The sequence below is a fragment of the Cicer arietinum genome, chromosome 5 (genome assembly GCF_000331145.2).
Source record: "Cicer arietinum cultivar CDC Frontier isolate Library 1 chromosome 5, Cicar.CDCFrontier_v2.0, whole genome shotgun sequence".
In the NCBI taxonomy this organism is placed as follows: domain Eukaryota; kingdom Viridiplantae; phylum Streptophyta; class Magnoliopsida; order Fabales; family Fabaceae; genus Cicer; species Cicer arietinum.
In genome coordinates this window covers 54,349,079-54,355,510 of record NC_021164.2, presented here as the reverse complement: position 1 = coordinate 54,355,510, position 6,432 = coordinate 54,349,079, and the positions used below count along the sequence as shown (strand labels likewise).

General features: G+C 34.7%; 1 long non-coding RNA gene across 2 annotated transcripts; it reads left to right on the top strand.

Annotated features, from left to right (window-relative positions):
* The first annotated feature begins 6 nt into the window (after positions 1-6).
* On the top strand, positions 7-4,695 carry LOC113784863 (uncharacterized). Of its 2 annotated transcripts, XR_012163263.1 has the most exons (6): positions 7-948; positions 2,187-2,213; positions 2,244-3,499; positions 3,617-3,684; positions 3,789-3,951; positions 4,273-4,695. It is a non-coding gene; the product is annotated as an uncharacterized lncRNA (long non-coding RNA). The 2 variants fall into 2 exon arrangements; XR_003470991.2 differs by lacking the exon at positions 2,187-2,213 and having other exon boundaries at positions 11-948; positions 2,479-3,499.
* The last annotated feature ends 1,737 nt before the right edge of the window (positions 4,696-6,432 follow it).

Genomic DNA, 6,432 nt, shown 5'->3' with positions numbered 1-6,432 from the left:
AACATGATTGAAATTCTCACAATAGATTGTCCAATCGATTGTGTTTGTCACAGGTCAAGTTATTTTTCAAATATTATCTAAGCAATCGATTTGCCAATCGATTGCCCTAGAAAATGGATTGTCGCTGTGACTTGTCCAATCGATTTTCCAATCGATTTGTTTCAATCAGTTTTACTTTGTGATGTGCACAATCGATTTGCCAATCGATTAGCCTGTAAAACAGGTTGCCACTGACTTGCGCAATTTTCATTTCTAATTGTGCCAGTCGATTGCCTAATCGATTATACAATCACAAACAGTTAGATTCCTTACAGCCCTTTTTATGAAATCGATTTCTCAATCGATTTACTCAGTGAATATTCAACTTTTGTTGATTTCTTGAGTTCCAAGCAATTTGTCTCAAGTTTGTAGGGTTGAGTTGTTGTTCCTGAAATCTTGCTCAATTAAAATGTTAGATTTATCATATGATGTATGAACATTGTATGTTTGTTAATTATGTCAAAATTAGGATTAAAAGGACTAAAGTCCAACAAGTTTTATCTGTTCTCTCTTGAATCAAAATGATTTGCTTATTTTCCAAACAGTCTTATTGTGAGAGAAGAAAGTGCACAAACAGGAAGAACAGTAGCAAGAATATGAGGTGCGTCCTGTCAATTATTTTTGTACAAAAGAGCTCAGATATTTGCAGCTGATTTACGGGATGCGTTTAGCGACCAAGGATATGATGAGTTTAAAGACATCAGCTCTCTAACTATAACGGCTGACTACATCGTCCCAGCTGTGCTTCGGCAGCTTGGCATTTTAAAACTCAGTCCAACACTTGCCAGTACAATTGAGACCAGTGGAGAAATAGGTCCAGGGACTGAGGAGGAAGTTGAACTACGGGATTGCTCTATACATGCGGTGGAGAAAATGAGGGAGCTGATAAGTGTAATATCAGGAAGACAGGTGAGTTCTTTTTTACCTGCATAGTATCTCCTCTTTATTACCTTTTTAAATGTATATACTATATAGACTTCTTTTAAAGTCTATTCTATTGATAAATTAGTAGCAATCACCATTTAACAAAAGGCATGTGTAGAATCTTAACTTCAAAACAAGCACACATTCATAAAACATTCAACATCAGAGCAAATCAGCTGCAATTTTTATTGAAATTATGCATTTTAATGTTTGGATGCTTGAATTATGCCGTTTATTGTTTGGATGCTTATCCAGGTTTGGATGCTTGTGCAGATTAATGTGATTGAATTATGCTTGTGCAGTTTGATGTGATTGGATTATGTAAAAGATTCTTTATTTGTGTTATGCTCTATTATGTCACGTGATTTAACGATCTACTCATTGATTAATTGTATGATATGATTTTTTTAGCATTGTGATGTATCTGATTTTTTTGTTAATTATGCTTCTGATTTTTAGCATTGTGATTTATTAATTATAATTTAATTAATTATCTCATTGTGATGTATCTAATTTTTGTGTTGATTGATGTATTTGATTTTTTCATTAGAGGTGTTTTTATTTATTTAATTAATTATAATTTTTTATCTTGTGATTATGGCTTTTGGTTTAAATTCTGGCCATATAGCCTTTTATTGCTGAGCTGTTAGTATGAGCTGCATTTTGGGGCCATATAGTTCATATTTAACTGATGCATTTTGAAGGAGCCTTTTAATTTGATATGTGATGTGCCAGCAACTAAATTAGCATCTTTAAAGAGTATGGAGGTGCCTATAATAAAAGTCAAGTTAAGTCCAATTGCTTAATTGGCTGACTTGATTAGTCCATTAATATTTCTATAATCATTAAGTGGTTGGGATGTCCTTGTGGTGCAAGGTTAACCAGTTACAGTTTTATATGTTTTATTGTTTTGCCTGTTCTTGTTTTTTGGTTCTGTTTTATACAGCCAATTTTTTAGACCATAAAAAAAAATTTGACCCTTAACTTCTCAAATGTGTATGTAGAAAGATAAATGCACTCTAGTTTCTTATATAAAATCCACTATTTCTGTTTATAGATACAAAAACTTTTCCATTTCTTGATGAGAACATGTCTAGCATGAATACAAGTTGCAGCTGAAGTCTTTGTTGAAATAGTCTTGTTTCGTTCACCACTTGGAAGTTTTAAAGTTGGAAAATAATATAGTAATGTACTAATATTTGTTTTTTTCCCCTTGATTCTAGGTGTTTCTCTTGATCCTTCTAAATATAGTAAATTGGTTATGGAGGAACTAAATATAGTTAAATTGGGTATGGAGGAAAAGAGAGAGCTTGTATATGAACTATCTAAATCGCCTTATGGTGCATAAATTTGAGCTGCTATAAAAATCTAATGCTCGGTGACCTGATTTGCTCCTCTTTTATTTAGTATTTACTGTTTTAAATGCAATGGTATAATCGAAAGTAATTTATTGTCTGTTTTTGGCCAATTTGATGTGTTGTTACTGATTGATATGCTACTTGTATGTCTCTGCAGGAACCTATTATCAGAACATGGCATGGAATTATGTGTCTGATGCTGTGTATGGAGACTAGGACAAGCCAGCTCTTATCACTTATCCTGATTTGGGTTTAAATTGTAGGTTAAATGGGTTTTGGTTTTTTTTTATAGAACCCTTGACTCTCTTTTCTTATAATTAGAGGGCTTTGCATATATCTTGATTTATTTATTTTTTCTTAATTTTTATATTAGAGCATTGAATTTAATTGTCTGAAAATTACAATATTTATTGATATATCTTGATCATTATGTGTATCTCGTACATTTTAGTAGGTTTAATTTTGACAATCTGGTAGTCGCTGGTTTTAAAGTATGTAGCGCAGTCTTCATAAAAAAGTTTGTTTTTACCCTCTTAAAAATACGTTTCGCTTAATCATTAACATATTTCTATTCTGAGTAGGCAACCTTTTTTCCTAAAAGGTTTTATTTAGAAAAAATCAGCTCTTGATGTCGGTTTGTGGCTTTCCTAAAAATTAATTTCATGTGTTTCTTTTGTTTATATACTGATAATCTAATCCATTTTTTCATGTGTAATGGTTGGGGGGATTGTGAACAGACCTAAGGTTATTAGTATAATGGCATAGAATTATTGTTGATGAAGAATTAGTTTATGGAATAATAAATTTTATAAGAATGAATTTTATAATTAATTCCCAGGTAAGATCTAATTATTTCAATATTTTTAATAAAAAAACGTTTTTTTTAAATAATTACTTTTAAGCAAATGATAATTTGTTTGTTATAGTCTTTAAAAAAATGAATTAAAAAATACAAAATAAAAAATGTTTGAAGATCTATAACTGTGTTTTTCTTTTTTTGAAAAAAACGGTATTTTAAGATAATGCTATCTAGAAAATAACCTTAAACCCTAAAATGAGACACCTACAATAATGTTTTTATCTAATTTACTTTATATCATTTGCCACAGATACCGCTCACCTTTCTTGTGTTCGCCATTGGCACGACTCGCCGCCATCTCTGTTTTATTTTGCTTGAGGTATCCTTCATCATTCTATTTCTTGAGTTCTACTATGATGTTGTTGAAATTCAATTTATTTACATGTTTTCTCTCAATCTCAAAAGAAGGCTTATTTTTGGATATTTGATTTTGTAGGATAGAATAAGGCATAGTTCATAGTGATGAGGTCAAGAATTTTAAAGATGGATAAGTTGTCACAAGTGGTTTGTGTTCAAATTTTAATTAAATATCATGTGTATTGCTTCAATTGAATCACAATATTCTTCCCTATATGAATTACGCTAATATACCTTTCTAAAAACCTTAGGTATTTTATTGTTAAGAGTTGCAATCGTGAAAATTTGGAGTTATTTGTACAATAAAGAGTATGAGCAACTCAAAGGAGCAATGAATCAAAATTAAATGAAGCATTTGATTATGTGGAAAATGTGATATTGATTTTCTCAGTCAAACGTACTCGACATTTTCAGGTATGTTTCGATTTAAGTCAATGGTCTCTCTGCAATCTAATGGACTCTGGAAATGAAAATATTAAGCACCTCTCTAAAATGTAGGACACATATAGATATATTTGATGTGATTTGATTTGATTATTAAGGTGATAAATTAATGGATGCCATAGTATTTTCGAATATGCATTATATGTATTTAATAGGCTAGTTGAATAATTTACAAATACCTTATGTAAGTTATGTTTCATTAAGATGTTGCCCCACCGGTATCTAACACTTTTAGAGTCTCACGTTCTAAAACGTCTCCTAATTACCTAATATTTCACAATGTTATCATAGTGCTACATACATGTGAGGAGCAGGCTCGGGTCCAGAGGAGCAGGCTCGGGTCTAGAGTAGCAGGATCGGGTCCAGAGGAGCAGGCTCGGGTCCAAAGGAGAAGGCTCGGGTCCAGATCAGCAGGCTTGGGTCTAGACCTGCAGGCTCGGGTCCAGAGGAGCAGGCACGGGTCAAGATCAGCAGGCTCGGGTCCAGAGCAGCAGGCTCGGGTCCAGAGCAGCAAACTCGGGTCCAGAGCAGCAGGCTCGTGTCCACAACAACAGGCTCGTGTCCACACCAGCAGGCTCGGGTCCCAGAGCTGCAGGCCCGGGTCCAGAGCTGCAGGCCCAGGTCCTAACCTGCAGGCCCGGGTCCTGAGCAGCAGGACTGGGTCCAGACCAGCAGGCTCAGGTCCAGACCAGCAGGACCGGGCCCAGACCAGCAGACCCGGCAGAGCTGCAGGCCCAGGTCCTAACCTGCAGGCCCGGGTCCTGAGCAGCAGGACTGGGTCCAGACCAGCAGGCTCAGGTCCAGACCAGCAGGACCGGGTCCAGACCAGCAGACCCGAGTCCAGAGCAGTAGACTCGGGTCCAGACCAGCAGGCCCAGGTCCAGACCAGCAGGCTCGGGTCCACACCAGCAGGCTCGGGTCCAGAGCAGCAGGCTCAGGTCCAAAATAATCTCTCTATTCTTTATAGTAGATCCCAAAATCAATAAAAGCTCTCTTTGATACCATGTACACAATGAAAAAAGAAGAAGAGAGACAACCCAGAGACAACCACTAGGGTTTCATAATAGGGTTACAATGAATATATATATAAAAGAATATAGATGTCTAAAATACCCTTACTACTAATATATAATAATATTATCTAATAGAGACAACCCTTGGACAAGCGGACCGATTCTGACCCAAACTGCATGTGCTATTTATGTCCCATTTTCGAGAGAAATAGAAGCAAAAATATTGTTTTGTTGAGACATTTATGTTAGGTGAGTGTGTGACTTCTCTACATATATTAATAGGTGCAACGTTTATGTTGCATAAATTTGAAGAGTGATGTGAGGTCTTTCTCTAGCATATACGTGGAGGCTTTAAAGTCAGCAGAGCTTCACGCGGACTCATAAGTGATTTCCAACATCATTAAATGAGATAATCCTTCTTATATGGTTGTCTGGTTGGAGTTCAGAGAGTCTTTCAAATAGTTTGGGATGTTAGAGTCTTCTCCTTATAGGTTTTTACCACGTTTATTTCCACTCTAAAGAGAAAGGTTTGAATCTTCCAAACTTATATTGTGAGGGATGTAACTATGTTAGGTCTATAAAATAACATCACCTTGGGTGCTTTATTATTCACCTCCGAATAATGAGTAGGTAGGTGATAAGACAAATAAATATGAAAGTTAAATTAAGGGGAATTTATTGAATTGAAATAGAAACAAGAAATACAAATGAGTGATACTCTCTACAATTTTCCAGGGGCTAGGCTCCTAGGATAATAGAATTCCCTGCCCAAAATATTAACTGTAGTAAAAAATATACCAGCCTAAGTCAACTCTCTTAATTAATATAAATATTAAGGCTTTTTTAAGCTGTAAATACAATCACTTTATTAATATAGTTATCAGTTCATCCTTTTATACAACAAATATTTTATAGTTATACTCACTCTAATTACATAAAAAAAATGTAGTTAATCTAAATTAAGATCAACTACAATTTTTATTTTTTATTTTTAAGATTAAATAGAGTATATAACAATTTAATTTCACAACGACGTCAGTGGCAATCTTGGTCATCGCAACATTGTGCGTGTGAAGAAAATTGTAACACCCCAATTTTCAAAGCGAGGGTATATTTTTTTTTCCAAAAGAAATTAAACTAAAACAGAGAAATAAATAAGGAAATGCCTTTGGATAAATAATTGAGTCATTATAATTCACAAGCAGCGGAAAAGTTTCTCCAAATATAAATCCAAAGCATTTACACAACAACAAATGGTACATGGAACCCATTCAAATAAGATGTCAAACTGACAATATTAGTATAAGTACAGTTTTCCAAATTAAAATACTCCAACCCAAAAAGAAGGACATCTAGTCCCTATACATCAACCTAATCTGATCATCCTACCAAAAAACTATACACCCCGAGTGATCTCCACGCGCCCTGTGAGATCCTC